The 20,032-nt window shown below is 41.2% G+C and overlaps 1 protein-coding gene and 1 pseudogene across 24 annotated transcripts in view; both read left to right on the top strand.

The window, feature by feature from the left end:
* The window catches only part of KCNMA1 (potassium calcium-activated channel subfamily M alpha 1), a 1,086,632-nt gene that overhangs the window by 410,344 nt on the left and 656,256 nt on the right, over nt 1-20,032 (top strand). The window lies entirely within an intron of this gene.
* Nucleotides 19,768-19,886, top strand: LOC141106972 (5S ribosomal RNA; annotated as a pseudogene).

The following is a 20,032-nucleotide window of genomic DNA, read 5'->3' as shown; positions in this document are numbered from 1 at the left end:
CAAACTGCCGGCAAATCTGCGCTTTGCGGGTGGTTTTATCCCTTTTTCGGTCGCTAGCGGCGCTTTACCGCAGATGCCCGCCCACCCCAGTGTGAAAGTAGTCTGACAATTGCGTGGTCTGGTGATGTTATACCCAAACAAAATTGACATTCTTTTTTTCCCACAAATAGACCTTTCTTTTGGTAGTATTTGATTACCTCTGCGGTTTTTATTTTTTTGCGTTTTTAAACAAAAAAAGAGCGACAATTTAGAAAAAAAAACAATATTTTTTACTTTTTGCTATAATAAATATCCCAAAATGTTTTTTTTTTTAAAATGTCTTCATCATTTTAGGCCGATATATATTCTTCTACATATTTTTGGTAAAAAAAAGCGCAATAAGCGTAAAATAATTGGTTTGCACAAAAGTTATAGCATCTAGAAACTATGGGAAAGATTTATGGCATTTTAACATTTTTTTTCTTTACTAGTAAAGGCGGTGATCTGCGATTTTTTTTTTTAGTGGTACTGCGATGGACAGATCGGACACATTTGACACATTTTTGGGACCATTAACATTTTATACAGCGTTCAGATCTCTAAAAATGCACTGTGTAAATGTCCCTGGCAGTTAAGGGGTTAACACTAGGGGGCAATCAAGGGGTTAACTGTGTTCCCTAGTGTTTCTAACTGTATGGGGATAGGACAGATTGGGGGAGGAGACATATCGTTTTTCCTACTTACTAGGAACAAATGATATGTCTTCTCTCCCCTGACAGAACGGGGATTTGTGTGTTCTAGCTCTTGTTCCTGCAATCCTGGGTGGCCAACGGAGATCACGCCCGCCGGCCACGCGCATCAGGTCCCCCCGCCGTGCCGTGGGTGTGCCTCTGGTGGCTCTTAAAGGGGAAGACATACCCATATGGTGATTCGTGGGAACGTGCCATTTTGCCGACGTATATATCGGCCTGAGCTTTTTGGCAAGTGTTTAAGCAAACACTAGGATATATACTTACAAAGATCCCACTTTTTTAGCTGGAAAGTGGCCTATTACTATGGTAGTTAATGGCATTCAAATATCTTTTTGCAAAAGAAATGTTTGGATCTCTAAAATATTCTTTTTAATAGTAGTGCAGTAATCCAAAAGACGTGAAATAACCACATAAGACAAATATTTTTGTAAATGATCATTAGGCCTTTGCATACAGTATTCAATATATTGATTAATTCTAACCTATAGAGTTTTTCACTTTTATTAATCACCTGTAGGTAGTGACCTGTTCTTAATGCACCTGAACTGAAATACATTTTTAACACATCCTCTTATACATTTATGAAATCAATGGCCGTTTATTCTAGAGACCGTGTCTCTAGGGATGTCAAAAGCTGGACTTGGGATCTTGATACAGTTATGCTGAAGTCGAAGTACATTTAATTACACTGCAGCTATTCACGAAGGGGCAGACCCATCCATTATATTGATGGCTTCTAGGAGACTTGCTTGGCTGTAGCCAAGCCTCTGATAATGCTTTTAAGAAGACAAGGCACAAAAATCCAGAACCTAGTTTAACACTGTATTTAGTGAATAAAAAACATTTCAGCTTCATAAGGCATTTGACTAAACACTTACCAAAACAGTATCATAATTAGATTTTGTTTATACCATCATGCATTTAGCCATATTTTCCAGTGCATATAAATTGCAATGACAAGAGAAAAATCTCATGATACCACATAAACATTTGTTTTACTGTTCATCTGCCTTTCTTTTAAAGCTGAAACGAAAACTAAGCACATATTGTCTAAATATAAGGGCCGTGTGTATGCTTACTTGCATTTTGGTCTTTTGTGTTGCTTCAGAGTTATAAAGACCAGTCACTTTTGCTTCCTCTCTTTGTGCAAGGTGATTGATCTAGCATCTGTCCCCTTGTACTTTTTTGCAGCCAGCCTGCAGTAGGAATGATGCCACTGCTACTTTTACAACTCAATATCCGTGTTTGTAAAGCCATTTGGTCTATGCAAAATTTATTTATAGCCTTTGTGGCTGTTAAGGAATATATTTAAACATAACCAGGGGTCAAGTCCTTGGGAAAAAAAAGTGTGGGAACTCGCCCTAGATTTCCACCCCCCCTCCTCAAAAATAAGTGAATGAATGAGGACACAAAAACTTTTCTTTCACTCATAGTTAGTGTTTGGCGGAAGCCATTTATTATTCAACTGTGTTTTCTCTTTTTAAATCATAATGGAAACAAAAACTAGCCAAATGACCCTGATCAAAAAATTACATACCCCAGTTCTTAACACCATGCATTGCCCCCTTTAACACCAATGACCGCTTGAAGTCTTTTGTGGTATTTGTGGATGAGGCTCTTTATCTTCTCAGATGGTAAAGCTGCCCATTCCTCTTGGCAAAAAGCCTCCAGTGCCTGTAAATTCTTGGGCTGTCTTGCATGAACTGCACATTTGAGATCTCCCCAGAGTGGTCCAAGTATGTACCATGCGCAGCTTCCTGGCTGATGAATGCAAATGTTCCTCTAGTATTTTTTGATAACATACTGCATTCATCTTGCCATCAATTTTGACCAAATTTCCTGTGCCTTTGTAGCTCACGTATCCCCAAAACATCAGCAATCCACCGCCGTGTTTCACAGTAGGAATGATGTACCTTTCATCATAGGCCTTGTTGACTCCTCTCCAAATGTGGCGTTTATGGTTGTGGCCCAAAAGCTCAATTTTGGTCTCAGCACTCCAAATGACTTTGTGCCAAAAGGTTTGAGACCTGTCTCGGTGTTTGGCGTATTGTAAGCAGGGATACTTTGTGGCATTTGCGTTGTAATGACTTTCCTCTGGCAACTCGACCATGCAGCCCATCTTTCTTCAAGTGCCTCCTTATTGTGCATCTTGAAACAGCCACACCACATGTTTTCAGAGAGTCCTGTATTTCACCTGAAGTTATTTGTGGGTTTTTCTTTGCATCCCGAACAATTTTCCTGGCAGTTGTGGCTGAAATTTTAGTTGGTCTACCTGACCGTGGTTTGGTTTCAACAGAACCCCTCATTTTCCACTTCTTGATTAGTTTGAACACTGCTGATTGGCATTCTCAATTCCTTGGATATCTTTTTATATCCCTTTCCTGTTTTATACAGTTCAACTACCTTATCCAGCTGATCTTTTGACAATTCTTTTGCTTTCCCCATGACTCAGAATCCAGAAACGTCAGTGCAGCACTGGATAAAAGATGAAAGGGTCTGTCAGGAGTCACCAGTGCCCAGCAATGAGGCCTTGCCAGTGCCCAGTATTGGGGAGGGGAGGTATCATCCCAGCGCGCCCTCTCTTTCCTCAGTCCTCCTCCAGTGGCCCCTGTAACAAGGTCTCGCCTCCTGTAATACACGCCAGCATTGTTCCACCTATCACTGGATTCTAGGAGGCGGGACCTTGTTACAGGGGTCACTGGAGGAGGATGACTGAGGGATGGGAGGACATGCACGCTGGGATTACACCCCCCCTTCCCAATGTGTGGCACCCGGGGCGGACTGACCTCCATTGGCAAGGATGCCCTGCCCTTCCCGCAGACCCACACTGCCTGCCACAGCTCGCAGTCCTGCAGGACATGGCTGCCAATAGGAACGATGTTCCTACTGTGAAAAAACAGGAAAGTTGTTCCCACGCATTCCTGCAGGACTCGAGCCCTGCTTATAACCTTAGATAAACGATCATCTACAACCTTTCTTATTATTAGATCTTCCCCACAATCACAATCTTCTGCTCTGCAATTATACCATAGAGAAACAGGTTTTTCACCTTACAGGTTTATTTCAGGTACTTGTAAAGTGCCATCAATTTACCCAGACTCTAATGGCAGAGTGCGAGTCAACCTGCCACTAATGCAGTATTCTGTATCTCCTCACCATAAATTGGTATGAACAGGCCCTGTTGAAAACTTTTATTGTATTCACAGTGCGGATCACTGTTACTGTTTCTCAGAGAAACATAGAGGAAGACTGCTGTGGCAGAGCAGGGTAAAAAAGAGCATACTTTTACCCTGTGGCATCACAAACCCCAAGGAGTATATTTATAAAAATTATTTTCGCAAAGATATAACGTTCATGCAAAAGAAGAATACCCATAATGTTTGTAATGTGTGTAATATCACCAATATTTTTTATGCGAAAAAACCTGTGAGAACATTCGATCATGAGCGTTTAAGAACATTCACCAATAGAGAAAATAACCTAACACCTAAAAACATGAAACCAAAAGGAGATCTAATATGAGGGAGACCTCTGCACTGTGTACAGTCTATAGAGATTCTTGCACATGTTTATATAAACAGTGGGGATACTGGAGGTCCCTCCAAAATTCATACCAGGCCATTTAGGTCTGGTGTAGGTTTTAAGGGGGACACTATAAAAACTAAATTTGGAAATCCCTCTTAACTCTATGGATTTTAAGAGGGGAACTCCATGCAGAAAAAAGGGGGAAAAGTTTGGTGCCCCCCCCAAAAAAAAAATCATATCAGATCCATATCCAAGCATGTAGCATTACCAGATAATGTTAAGGAAGTTTTTTAGATGATGAGCAATGTATTAAAAAAAAATTAAAAAAAATAAAAAATAAAGGATGTACTTGAGTGAAGTTTGCTGGACAATGTTTTAATGGCCATAGTAGGGAGATATTTCTGCTTAGATTATTTAGTGCAGCGTTGGGAATGGGCTCTGCACTGAAGGATTGTAACGTTTGTGGAAACAACCCTTCGCTATCAGCCTGTGCATATTTTTAATCTATTGGGACATACAGCAACAGTTCCCTCCCTATCTCTTGTTTTTCTATTCTTCTTTAGGTTATCTTCACACTGGGGCGGCAAGTCTGTTAGCGGTAAAGCACCACTAGTTTTAGCGGCGCTTTACTGTTGTCTTAGCGGTGCGTTAAAAGCGGCCCGCTAGCGGCCGAAGAAGGGGTTAATAGCGCCTGTGTTGCGGCGCTTCCGAAATGTTTTTCAGGCGCTTTGGAAGCGCTGCCCATTCATTCCAATGGGCAGGGGCGGTTTGGGAGCGTTGTATATACTGCTCCCACACTGTCCCAAAGATGCTGCTTGCAGGACTTTTTTTTCCCTGTCCCGCAAGCGCACCACCCCAGTGTGAAAGCACTCGGGCTTTCACACTGGGGAGGCATAAGAGGCAGTTTTCAGGTGCTATTTTTAGCGCTAAAATGCCTGAAAACTGCTGTTGGCAAACACAAGTACGAGTACAAGAAAATTTACAAAGATGATCTGAGTAATGAGTGCAAAGCAAGAGGGATTGCGATCTATGACAATAGGCGGGAGAACCTATTGAGGACAATACGTGAAGTGGATCTCCTGGCAAATCAAAATCTGGGAGAACCTGGAACAGAAGGGGTTTCATCTGCATCCGATACCAGTGGTTCAGGTACAGCCCCTCAGGGTGGGAATACATAGACTGACACTGGGGTACCAATGGATGCAACCTCCAATCCACAGCATGAACCTGCCAGCACCAGATCACCTGTAACCAGAATTGAGTAATAAAACCAAAGATGGGTCAGGGGACTCCTAGCTCATAGGAGTTTCAAATAGGCTAGTGTGTGTGAACAGCCCACACTGATTGTACAATAATGGTAGGCCTATGATGAGACACTATACCTAATGCCTAACTGCTAATTATAATATATAACAGGTGGGCCAGTTCCTCTGAATCAAATAATCATATGTAGCAAAAAAGACCAGAGGGTCTAGAGAAAGGATTCTTCAACGAGGAACACACTGGTATATAGAAAGATACAAAATGGAATGCTTTATTAGTAAATAAATAATCCACCCACAATAAAAATATAAAGACACTATTAACCTCTATCAATGAATATGATATAAAGTAGACAAATAACAGACACACCACTCGTACCCTCCTCATACACTCAAAAAAACCCCTAGGTACCCGGCTACTAATAAAGATAGTATTCTATGTAGGGCAATAATGTAGTGCTAATGAAAAACCACAATAATATGCCCAGAAAAATTAGGGTTAATTTTCAGTTAGGGTAGCAGTCTATTAAAAATAGACAGTGTCAATTTGAGGGTACAGCTGGCTACTTATTGGAAACCAGTGTGCAACTATAGAGCTTTGGCTGAACCTTTGACTGACCCAATGAAAGGAAACAGCCTAAGATGGAGTCTTGGATGCCAGAGTGTAAGAAAGCCTGCCCAGCATTGACAGAGGTATCGGCCAGTGCAACAGTAACCCAGGCTCTGGATTTCACCTGTCAGGTAATGACACAAACCAACGCCACTACCATAGGTGTGCACAGCCTATTGCATTAGGGTGTGCACCCCAAAGCTCAAATGTGTGTGTGTGTGTGTGTATATTAATACACACATACAAACACCCATACGCCTATAAATAAATGTAAAAACATTTTTAAAATGTAGTAAAAGCATGGATGGTGTCAGTAAGGTAGTGGACGTGTCGGTAGGACAGTGGATCAGTGGATGGTGTCAGTAGTTTTTTATTATTTTTAAAATTTAAATTAAAAAAAAAAAAAAATACACACACACACACACACACACACACATAAAATTTAGTTTTTTTTTTTTTTAATAGCTCCGCTATGGGGCTTCAGTGAAATTTCAGGGTTTGAACAGACCCCTAATGTCTCACTTGTGAAACAGAGAAAGGGACTGAGGACAAAGATTCCCCAGTCCCCTTCTCTGCAGCCTCAGTTGCACTTGACAGTGAATCAATGTGAAGTGCTCTGTGCTGAGTGGCTTCTGTTTTCTTGTTCATTCACAAACTGAAGCATAGTAAACACAGTTGGTGGCAGCAGGGGGAATGTGCGCTACATGAGTTAAGGGTGTGCCCAGGCATATGCCACCCCTGAAAATAGGTGTCTTGTGATCAGGTGGCCAACGCATAATTTGCCACATCATCTGTGTGGTTGCAACAGTATAGTACCCACCACAACACATTTAGTTGGCCAAACAGTGTTACTGCAAACAACATGCTCCTCAGATGGAGCTGCATTCTCCAGCAATGTATTTTGACCATACCGCACAAAGGTGAACTCCTTGACAATGCAGACATGTTTCGTGCCATGCAGTGGCAGTAGCATTTGGTTGTGATGGGAAGGAAATTGCAGTTCCCTTTCATGCAACCACCTGAAGGGGGAGGAGTGATGATAATGAAAAATGGGCACCTCAAAACAGGGCAGTCTTGTCTGAAATTCAGACGTCAGCTATGATATTTTTTAGCAGCTGTAACCCCTTTCAGGACATGGCTACACCAGGACTGCATCTTCTACCATTAACAAACTTTTAGCTGCATTCCAAAACATCCTCATCAGTCCATTGATGGGATACAGCAGAACCTCTTAACCAAATTAACCAACATCAAAATTCAGGTTGACAAACCATAACATTTTGATTTAGCCCATCCTAAACCTCATTCACAAAACAATACACTTTCAAGTCTCCTGTTAATAGCCATTATACAACCTTCAAGTTTGCAGGCTGAAATCTTTAGAATATGAAGCAGATGTCCATCGTAACTAATAGCATTAGACTTCTCACCTGTTGTAAATAGTTTAGCTGGAATAGTTGGTGCATACACCATTCCTGGCTGGCTATCCCTACCTGCAGAATCAAAACTTCAGTGCATTTCATAACTCCTGAGATGATAACAGTACAACCATATCAAGGACATGTTTACCCAAACGGTACCAGAGGAGGGTTTGTCACATTACATCTCTTGGGTTAAAAAGGCATCTGACACCCATCTTATTTGTGTTTATTCATGCTGGACAAGAATAAACAAGTTACCGGAATGTAACCTGTAGGTATTCCAAGATATACATGTCGAAAACTGTATCTGACGGGGTGCCAGCTATATGCTTGTAATCACTGCGACATCCTATGTGCCACTCATGAGACTGCTTGATTGGTTGAATAATTTATGTCAACACCTTCCTCAGGGATCAGAAAAGAGAGCGACTGCATTAGCAGTCTGGAGCTCTTCTTTACCCTCAAAGGACATCCGCAAGATTCATTTTTTGAGAGCCATAGTGATCCATCTTATGCTCACTGAACCAGGACTTTAAAGAGGCGCTCCAGGCTCCTTCAGAAAAAATTAAGTCAGCAGCTACAAATACTGTAGTTGCTGACTTTTAATATTAGGACACTTACCTGTCCACGAATCCAGCGGTTTCTTCACCACAGCCGATTTTTCAATCGACTCCAGGGTGCTGTAGCTGTTTTTTTATTGTACATGAGCGAAGCACGCTGCACTTTGTGAATGGCCTGGCAGCGGAGGAAGGAAGAAGGGGGGCGAACTTATGGATGACATCCTTGGTCTTAAAACCAGGTACCTGCTTCCCCCCACGAAAGGTGCCCAATGTAGCAACGGTGGGGGGGAGGCAAACAACTGAAGCTTCCCCTTTAGGTTGGAGCTCCACTTTAAGTATTTACACTCCTAAACCCTTTTTGTTTTTCTGTTGCATTATTGTCTCCTTTCCTCTGTAATACCCTTTTTTCTTTAAATATTGCATTTGCACCATTGTACCTGTTTTTCTTTTTAAACGTTTATTATCTTGTCTCTAGTGCACTAAGCCAGAACGTAAAGAATCCCTGTCTTTTTGAAGTGCGCTACTATAGTGTAAATCTCTGAAATATTCCTGTCTGGGGTGACAGTGTGTATTACAGAAATGTAATGCTAGTCATATATCTGGTGGCAGAGTAAGGGGTTAACTGCATTAACTAAACCCTGTGACTATTGCTCTGTCTGCCTCAGTCTGCTGGCACTTAGATTGTGGTCCCATCAGCTAGAAAATCTTTGTGCAGACTGAGGCTGACAGTATAATCGTCACATATCAGTGACAGCACGGTGTGAGTTTGAGTGTCATGGTCTGGGGCTGCATGAGTGCTGCCGGCACTGGGGAGCTACAGTTTATTGAGGGAACCATAAATGGCAACATGTATTGTGACATACTGAAGCAGAGCATAATCCCCTCCCATCAGAGACTGGGCCACCAATAAAAATGTGTTGTCATTAAAAATATAATAAAATATTTACAAAAATGTGAGGGGTGTACTCACTTTTGTGAGATACTGTACATGTATGTTTCTATAGAACTTAGAAAAAAAAATCCATTTCCAACAAAGGGAGAGACCTCAAATTCAAGATTAATCACTGCGCTAACAATAATAAAGCAGCTGACATAAATTGTATGGTGACAATAAAAAGCATAAAGTCTAAATATATGCAGCGCTAGAAGCATCAAATTATAAAATAAGAGTCCATAGTGTTAAAACAGAATCTTTGTTCAGGGGAAATACTGGAACCACTCACAGTGCAGACAGAGATATAATAAGGTGAACATGAGATTATCCTCCATCTTATGGTGTAGTATTTAAAACCAAGGTAAATTTATTTCTTATAAAAAGCCAGGTTACTCACATTTTGAGAAATAAAAACGAGCATATCAAAAGTTGCAATTCGTCATGGATAGCAGATGTTTCCAACCACAAAGATGGCCGCAGTCGGCACATTACAGTGTTGTGACGTCAGAGCTCCACCCTATGTGGCATTTTGTCCAATAGGAACATCAGGGGCGTGGTCAGAGCTCTTCATATTCTCTTTATATAGGAGGGAGGGCGAGATAAGAACGCCCCTTCCCCCTGCACTCCAAGCCTCTCTCATCCACAGGAAGCGAAACTCATCATAACCGGATATTTACACCACAGTTTAGAATTACATGGCTAAAACACACCCACGGCGGCCATGTTTTGGGTGAAAAGATAAGAAATATATAAAATATACTAATCCGGTTTCTGAAGGGAGGGTAGGAGAAAAGAACCGGGCCAAGTTGGAAACAAAAGTAATAGATAAAAATGGAAGTAATCAAAACATCCACAAATTGAAACCTAATTGCTAAATTTAACAAACAGCTTATCAAAGGCTGGCTATGAGATAAAAGCGATGGTGCCATCTAGTGGTTTGGAACAGTACAGAAAATGTATAAAAAATGGAGAAAACCTAACCAAAAAAATATTATTAAAAATATAAAAAAAGGAAGAATGATCTAGGGATTCAGCTATTGTTGATAAAGGCATTAACATCCCATTCTATGTTTAAGCCAAATGGTCTATAAGATTTTAAACAAAAAATCCATCAGGTCTCCATGTTTGAAATCTCTCGCCTAATATAGCTGCCCCACCAATGAGGGTCAAACTTGTCTATAGCCATAAAGGATGTACCCTTTAAGCTCTTATCATGGTTCAAAGAGTAATGTTTGGATAAACTATGGTTCAAAAACCTTTGTGATTATTCGCCAAATGCTCCTTGAGCCTGGTTTCCAACTTGCGAATAGTGCGACCCACATAATGTAGGCCACAAGGGCATGTAATCAAATAAACCACGTTCTTGGTCAAACACGTGATGAAAGAACCCACATCATATGTTCGACCAGTGACATTAGAACTAAAGGAGAGATACTTTCTCTCCCTAAGACAGTTATGTTGGCAAACCTCACTATCTGAAGTCTCGGGGGGGGGGGGGGGGTGCACCTCTATAGGTGACCCTGGGTTGTTCCCGGAGCAAAGGACCCAGTATTCTGTCATTTTTTTAGGACACCTAAGTGTTTTCTAAAGATCTTTTTAATCGAAAAATGTTGGTTCGAATTAGTGGTATAAAATGAAAAACGAAAAGAATTGTCCATGATCATCTATTATTTTAGGTTTTAATAAATCATCTCTATCCCTTAAGGCGACATCAGTTATGATCCAGTCCAGATCATTGACTGCATATCCCTTCTGTAGGAAGCGAGTTGCAAGGAACAGTTCCTCCTCAATCTGAGGAATTGACTCATAGGGACAGACCTGAGCCAGGACTCATAATGGCAACTGTCTGTCCCTATGTAGCCATTCCTATCCGTGTCTTTAAAGTATGTAGATGTAATGAGCCTATCATCTTGTACTCTAATTTTCAGGTCCAAAAAATGTATAACAGGTGCTGGCCTCATGATGGAGAACAATGCCTCGATCATTGGTGTTAAGCTCACCAATGAAAAGATCCAAACAGGCATGATTTCCCTCCAATAGGAGGAGGACGTCATCAATGTATCGTCCCCAGAAGATCAGCTCAGTCCTCTGTCGACCATAGGTCACGTCCTCCTCCCACTTGACCATACTAGGTGCAAACTTGGCATCACCACTCCTCGACCTTGCAGATAGTAGGTGCCATTGAACAAAAAATAGTTGCGGCTCATAGCAAAGTCAAGGAGATGGAGAAGAAACTGTTGCTGTAACCCACGGATGCCCTTGTCTCTACGCAAAAAGCACTTCACAGCTTCCCTACCATGACGGTGGGAAGTAATAGTGTACAGAGAGGCCACGTCAGCAGTGACCAAAATATACCCTTCTTTCCAAGTGATTTGCTTCAAAATATATTAATATAATATATTAATATATGAATATATTATATTAATATATTAAGATGTGTACTGTCCTTAATTAATAATTTAACAAGAAAATGAATCAAAGAAGGAATGAATGAACTACGAAAAATCCATACCCAGATCCAGATAAAACTCAATATAAAATAAATATTTAAAGAGAATACACTATAAATAATCTCATTTTATAGTAGGAATGAATTCAAAGCTATTCAAAATAATGGGAAACATCCCATTCATAATTTAAACCTAAGGGGATACGAGTACATAAATAAAAAATCCAGTAAACTTCCCTCTTGCATAGAAGCCTGAACAAATCCCCACCTCTGGCTGGAAGCCTCACTCTCTCCACTACTTGAACATTAATCAGGCTAGTGTCTCCATTGTGATGATTATTGAAGTGTTTCGCTACATTTGTGGATTTACCTAGCCTTATATCACCCAAATGCTCTCGGAAATGATCTTGTAACCTACGGGTAGTTCATCCCACATACTGAATGTTGCAGGACCTGCATGTAATGACATATACGACATAGGTAGTATTACAATTAAAGAAACCCTTTAAATGTACAATTTTGTTATTGCTCCTGATGTCACATTCTGACCCCCAAGAACATGTGGACAACATGGACAATCTCTTGCTCCACATCTAAAGTTACCTTTAAAGTGTAACCATGTTGTAGATTGTTTAGAGGTGGGGTAAAAGAAACTAGGAAGGAGAGTGGTACTTGGAGACCGTGCTTTACTAGGTATAAAATTAACCCCATCCTTTAAAATTCCCAGTAGTGATTCATCTTCAAATATGAGTGCGAAATACTTATTAACTACACCCCTAACCTGATAAAATTCCTGGCTAAAAGGGGTAACTAAGGCTGGTTTGTTAGCATACTTGTGTTGCACACTTTGGTGACTCAGTTCTTCCCTATTCTTACTCCTGGCGATCCTATAAGCACGTTCCAAGATCCAATGGGGATAACCCTGTTGTCTAAATCGGTTATCTAAAGCCTGAGCCTCTCCTTCAAAGTCACTATCCTCACTACAGATATGGCGTAAACGGATAAATTGTCCCACTGGGATCCCTTTTACAGTATGTTTGGGGTGATTCGACTGTGCCATAAGAAGGCTATTACCCGCCAGAGGTTTCCCGTATAGACAAGTTATCACACGGTCGTGAGATGCAACCAGAAGCACACGCGAAAAGCAAATTTTACTAGTTTTCATTTGTCCTGTATATGTCAAGTTGCTGTTGGAATTGAGATATGTCATGAACAAGTTCAGATCACCCAATCATTCATCACAGACGAACAACAGGTAATCTATATAGCGAAAGAAAGTATGGATATAAGACCTAAAGGGGTTCCCATCTCCATAGATGTGGGACTGCTCCCACCAACCCAGAAAAAGGTTGGCGAGTGAGGGCGAAAATTTCACCCCCATAGTGGCACTACACCTCTGGAGATAGGACACCCTATCAAAATTGAAAAAAATATGAGTTAAAAGATATTCAAGGACCTCCCAGGATGTGTCAGGTAGGGTTCTTGGTCCTCCCGAGCTGTCACTTTTGTCCAAAGGATTACATTTTTGTCCATCAGAACATTTTGATATTTTTGGGACCTTGCTAGATATCAATAAGTTCATTAGAAATCTCACCCTTAGGAAACATTATTTTACCTCGGACACTGATGTACAGGATTGTGTTGAAAGTGATGTTTTACACAATGATATTTCTGATGTTTTTTCATTCCAGGAACATTGCTCAATGAAAGATCTTACTGAACTAGCAGTTGAAGGAGGTAGTACAGCTCGTTTGGGAGATATTGTCAGTGAAGGTCTCAATAGAGTCAGGATTGGTAAACATTTTGATTTCTATCCCATTAATTCCCGCACTGCGGGTATGGATAGATTTCAGAAAAGCGTAGAGCGTGATTTGGTTTAACTAGCTACTACGATACAAGCCAGAAGGATTCATACTGACAATCTTACCGTGGCAGACAGGATTGCTTTGTGCAATTTGCAAAATTACTCTTTAATAGTAATAGGTAATTCTGACAAGTGTGGCGTGGTAGTTGTCATGGATACCACTGCATATCATGCAGAGGCTATTCGACAGCTATCAAACCAAAACACCTATACGAAGCTACGGGGAGATCCTACTAGAACCTATAAAGTGAACTGTATAACTTTTATTCAGAAGGGTTTGTATTTGGGTATTTTCAGTATTAGGGAAGCAGAATCTCTTGTTTCTGAATGCCCAATTTTGCTGACTTTTCACCATTTACCCAAAACTCATAAGGGGTTAGATCCTCTTTATGGAAGACCCATTGTTGCGGGCATTGGCTCTCTGATTGAAAAGTTGGGGCAATGGCTGGATGGTCAGTTACAATCATTGGTACGTCATTTGCCGAGTTTTTTGAAGGATACCAACCATCTTTTAAATGCCATGAAGGGGGTGGTGTGGAGACATGATTACGTTTGGGTGATGTGATGTCGCCAGTTTGTATTCTAGTATTCCACATCAGCTGGCCAAATGGGCAATATCATTCCATTTAGAGCATTACACAGATTTATCTATTCCTCAATGTCTCTTCCTGGGAGGTCCTTGAATATCTTTTCACTCATCATTTTTTTAATTTCAGTATGTCCCAAACATACTGTAAAAGGGATCCCAGTGGGACAATTTATCCTTTACGCCCTATCTGCAGTGAGGATAGTGAATTTGAAGGAGAGGCTCAGGATTTAGATAACCGATTTAGACAACGGGGTTATCCCCATTGGATCTTGGAACACCAGGAGTAATAATAGGGAAGAACTCCTGAGTAACCATCAAAGCGTGCAACACAAGTATACTAACAAATCAGCCTTAGTTACCCCTTTTAGCCTGGAATTTATCAGGTTAGGGGTGTAGTTAATAAGTATTTGGCACTCATATTTTTTTTAAAGGATGGGGTTAATTTTATACCAAGTAAAGCTTGGTCTCTAAGTACCACTCTCTTTCCTAGTTTCTTTTGCCCCACAGCTAAACAATCTACAACATGGTTACACTTTAAAGGTAACTTTAGATGTGGCGCAAAAGATTCTTGGGGGGTCAGAATGTGACATCAGGTAGCAATAACAAAATTGTACATTTAAAGGTTTTCTTTATTTGTGATACTACCTATGTCATTACATGCAGGTCCTGCAACATTCAGTATGTGGGACATCTGCTTGTAGGTTACAAGATCGTTTCCTAGAGCATTTGGGTAATATTAGGCTAGGTAAATCCACAAATGTAGCGAAACACTTCAACAATCGTCACAATAGATACACTAGCCTGATTAATGTTCAAGTAGTGGAAAGAGTGAGGCTTCCAGCCAGAGGTGGGGATTTGTTCAGGCTTCTATGCAAGAGGGAAGTTTACTGGATTTTTTATTTATGTACTCGTATCCCCTTAGGTTTAAATTATGAATGGGATGTTTCCCATTATTTTGAATAGCTTTGAATTCATTCCTACTATAAAATGAGATTATTTATAGTGTATTCTCTTTAAATATTTATTTTATATTGAGTTTTATCTGGATCTGGGTATGGATTTTTCGTAGTTCATTCATTCCTTCTTTGATTCATTTTCTTGTTAAATTATAAATTCTTTCATTCATTGATGTATGGTTCCAATATATTTGAACATGCATGTATATGAACAATCATTTTTGTTTATATGATTTTCTTTTTGTTTTCCTATCTATTTCTTGCTTCAATGTGTCTCATTTATTTGGGATCGACTGGGAAAATATAGGTCAGTGCGGGTAATGGTGTTTTTGTAGAGTTGAACAACAAGGATCAAGATAAAGAATTTATTTATTTTTCTTTAATAAATTAGGGATCTATTTTAATGCTGTTTATGTCGTTATTCACATCATTTTTGTTTTTGGTTTTTGTTTCATTGTTTTTTAACATGTCTCTCCCTTTGTTGGTAATGGGGTTTTTTCTAAGTTCTATAGAAACATACATATGTATATATACATTGTTTTTTTGTTGTATTCTTACTTCATATTTTGTTACATTATGTATTTTTTTTGCTATTCTTAAAATTTTTTTTGTAGTATATATATTCGATTTTGTACGTACAGTGGAACCTCGGATTGCGAGTAACGCGGTTAACAAGCGTTTCGCAATACGAGCAATTATTTTTTTTTAAATCCTGACTAGGTTTGCAAGTGTTGTCTCACAAAACGAGCAGGCTTCAAGCCTCTGCGGTGTGCAGTACCGCATTTGGCCAGAGGTGCGGGGGCGCCGGTAACACTCGGAACGATTAGGAGCCGTTCGGAAATACTCAGAGACACTCGAAATAATACTCTGTTCCCGAGCCTTTCCAAGTGCAGCCAAGCGGTCTCTGAGTATTTCCGAGTCTCTCCGGCACCCCCCATCACTGGGCACATGCGGTATTGCATGCAATAGAAGTCAATGCGGAACAAATGATCTTAGTTTCCATTGACTTCCATGGGGAAACTCGCTTTGATATGCGAGTGCTTTGGTTTACAAGCATTCTCCTGGAACAGATTATGCTCGTAATTCAAGGTTCCACTGTATGTGCATCATTGTGTGTTTATGTTTTTATTTCCAATGTGGCTCAATTGTTCCCTTAGGATGTGTGGGTTTGTTGCTTTCATGGGAGGTGTTTTTTCAAACCATCCAGTGTTGATTGGTTTCACCCATATGCCTTTTGGGTATAAATGAACATGCGCACTTGGAGCCAATTAGCAAAGAGTAAGCACAATTAGTAAGAAACACGTCTGCTGAGTATCCTGTCGGTTGTGTGACATGCTTTTTTATTTATGGACTTCTAAATAAACTTCAATTTTTTCAGATGTGCTGCCATTCTTCTCTTTATTGCAAAGATCGCCACCATGCGGTCGGGATCCAACCAGGAGCCTGGACCAATACCTCGCTCAGCCAGCTGCTCCTGCCCCCTCCACAGCCCAGTGGTTCAGTGAGCGTGGGGGAGGTAGGAGAGGGTCAGAGCAGACAGCGGTAACTGACAGTCACCAGCTCTCTGCTCACAGAGAACTAAGCAATCAGTGGTGCTTGAACACTGGGTTCTCAGTCTTAGACCCAGCGGGGGACAGATGCAGCATTGATGAGTATGATTCCCAAAAAAAAACATATTTCCAATTTAAAGAAGAATTCCGCAGGTATTAAATACCAAGCTAGACAGGACCACCCAAAGCTCAGAAGTAGACTAGTTAATATATCTTAAGGGTGGATGTATGCAAAAACTTTTAAACCTATTTTGATCATTTTAAATTTGTACAAATATTACATGTACAGTGATTAAAGTACAGGGTTGTGCACTTTCAGGAATACAGTGTTTCTTTAATCGTACATCACGGGACACAGAGCCATAGTAATTACTATGTGGGTTATAGTCCACCTTCAGGTGCTGGGCACTGGCACACCCTAAACAGGAAGTTGCCTCCCTATATAACCTCTCCCACTACTGGGAGTATCTCAGTTTTTTCGCCAGTGTCTAAGGTGTTGGTCACGAGTGAAGAGCTCCTCTGGAGCATTCCTTGCTGGGGCTAGCTATGCAGCCAGATCCATTCAACGTGTCTTTTAAGCCGAATTGAATGGTACCCGGGCCTCGTATCCAAAGAAACTAGGTTTTGCCTGTGACCCTTCTCTTTTTAGAGAGCTGGACTCTGGGATCCAGTACTTTTGGTATTAAGGCCATAAAGTTTTACGGGCGGAGTGCTTTTTACAGGTCCAGGATTGTGGGTTCCCTGAGGTTCCCCGGTTCCTGAAGGTTTGTTAACGGAACCCACCGTGAAGGGTGAAGATTGGGTCTGTTGGTTTTACCACAGAAAACCCTGCGGCGGGAAAGGTAAGTGGAGTTTTTCTAAGGAATTTTTACATTTTCTTAAGAAATGTCTCCTTTGCATTAAATGTTGTCATGCCTAAGTGTCACCACTGGGGGCTGTATGGAGCACGTACCTTCTCATGCTTTGCTCAGAAGTCACGCTGTGTCACAGAAGCAGCAGACTTTTTTCCTCCGGTGAGCAGGCAGACCTCTGGTAAGTTTGGGAGTTTTTGCTTCCTCCAGACACCCCCCACCTGACCTGAACTCTTCCCCTCTTCAAGAGGCTGAGTATAAGGGAGAACTAAAAACGATCGGCAATGCCGTTTTCTTTCACCGCCCCTACACGGCGGCAGCTTCCAGGTCTCCCCCACGCCATCCCTCCCTCACTCAGCCAATCCCGTCGGTTTGGAGGCCCGTGTTTGTGCACGAAAACTCTTTTTTTTTTTTTTTAAAAAAGAAAGGAGGGGGCGGCGCGATGTGATGATGGGGGTGGGGCTCAGCGCGGCGTTGGCATCCTCCAACGTGGGAGTGTTTTTTTTTTTTTTTTCAAAACTCCATTTATGCTGGCTGCAAAATTGTCGGAGAGACATAAGAGCAAAGAAAAGCATGAAAGAGGTTTTGGTGATACAGGCATTTCTTATTTGACATATTTACTATTTCCATCAGGCTGAGCATTAATAGCAGCGGCAGTAGCTGGACTATTGCTCAAGCAGTGGATGCAATGTCTTCTGGTAATACCTCTGGGACCGTGGTGAGGCTGATGACTCTTCTGAGGTGTCCAATGTGGGAGAATCGGCTGTTCCAATCTTAAGATTGATGGTGCAATTTCTTGCTGAATGATCGCTCCACATTTATGTACCCTTAACTGAGTGTTTGGGTTCACTAAAGCCTCCTCAAGCTGTGCATACCTTTTCCTGTCCATTCATTGCTGGAAAAGCTTTTTTGTATCTGAGAGGATCACCCAGATAAGCATTTTTTTCCCTCCTAAAAAGTTTTCACACATTATCCTATGGTGGAGGAAATTCACAAAGTAGGGTATACCAGCAATTAACGCTGCTATATCCTCTGTGATTAAGTTTGACTTGTCCGGCAGACAATGCTCAAATGCTTAGGGATCCAGCGGATAAAAAGGTGGAATTCCTATTGGAAAAAACAAAAAAAAACCCACTTTTTTTTCTCTGGCAGATTGAGTGTCTCAGCCTGCTCTGACAGTAATTGCTTAATCATCGAGAGACCAGTTATCCTGCTCAGCAGGCCCAGGAAGCAGCTTTATGTTTGCAATAGTTGCTATGAGATTCTATCCTTCAGGCCTTGCGCCCTTCGCTAAGCGCCTTGTAAGAAGCTCCTGGCTAGTCTTCCTTTTTGTGGTGAAACAGCTATTTGGGGATGTTTTTAATAATACATCCAAAGAAATTCTAGTGGAAAAAGCACCCCTTTTGCCATTTAAGAAAAGGAGTAAATGTATTTTCGTTTTAAAGCTCCTTCTCCTGTGCCAGAGGCATCAGCCTCCAGGCAGTCACGGCAGCTTCCACCGTCAGGTTCAATCGAATAGGGGGAATTCTTCTGCAGTTCTCAAGGATCTGACAAGAAGAGGGACTTCCTCAATAGCTCCAGGGTACAAACTGGAGTTCCAAGAGTTCCCGTCTTCTTGTTTTCTCAGATCAAATGTTTCTAAGGATCCAGAGAAAAAGAAGAAAGTGATTGTGGGGGTCCTCATGTAAGAACAGAGGTTGGGGTTTGATTCAAAACTCTTTTTTTTGTTCACGGTGCCAAAACTGAATGGACATTCTGGATCTCAAAAATCTAAATTCAGTTCCTGAATATAACCACTCTTTTTTTCGCATAGAGTCAATCTAAATCAGTTATCTCCATCCTACAAGGAGGAGAACTTCTGGCATCAATCGACATCAAAGATGCATATCTCCATATGCCTATTTCTTCGCTCACTAGTAATATCTACTTTTCAAGGTGAAAATCTTCATTTTCAGTGTGTAGCTCTGCTTTCCGGTCCAGCTACTGCACCTTGAGTGTTTACAAAGGTTCTGGCCCCTCTTCTAGCCAGATTAAGGGCCCAAGGTTTAACCATTATGGTTTACCTAGTCAATCTGTTCTTGATAGACCAGTTGGTAGCCCGCTTAGACCAAAGTATGGTCACCATATTCAACTACCTGGAATATCTAGGTCGGATTCTCAACCTAGGAGAAATCTTCTTTAAAACCATGAAGAAGGCTAAAATACTTGGGTCTGATCATAGGTACACCCAGAAAAGGGTATTCTTACCCCAGGCATAGATCAGCGCCATAAAGGAACTAATTTAAGTGTTCGAAGCAAGATGAATTTCTTCTATTCAACTTTGCATGAGTTTGTTGAGAAAGATGGTGGCTTTATTCAAGGCCATTCCTTATGCTCAGTTTAATTCGAGACTGCTGCAAAACAGTTTTCTATCGGTTTGGAACAAAGGGTTCAAGCTCTACATTCCCAATGTGTCTGACTCCAAAGCCTACGGCCACATCACCCTGATAGCGCCCGATCTCGTCTGATCTTGGGGGCTAAGCAGGGCCGGGTCTGGTTAGTACCCGGATGAGAGACCACCTGGAAATACCAGGTGCCGTAGGCTGGGTGCGCCGGAGCCTCAGTTTATGGTAATATCCAAAAATCTACTAAGGGGAAAATCCTTCAGTTACCTAGGAAATGGTAAAAACATATGCCAACCTTTTTTGTTTAGGTTGGGGAACAATCCTGGAAGAGGCAACTGTCCAAGAG

Source organism: Aquarana catesbeiana, linkage group LG08 (assembly GCF_042186555.1).
Source record: "Aquarana catesbeiana isolate 2022-GZ linkage group LG08, ASM4218655v1, whole genome shotgun sequence".
Lineage (NCBI taxonomy): Eukaryota > Metazoa > Chordata > Amphibia > Anura > Ranidae > Aquarana > Aquarana catesbeiana.
The sequence above is the reverse complement of the archived record's forward strand: the minus strand, read 5'-3'. Positions and strand labels throughout refer to the sequence as shown.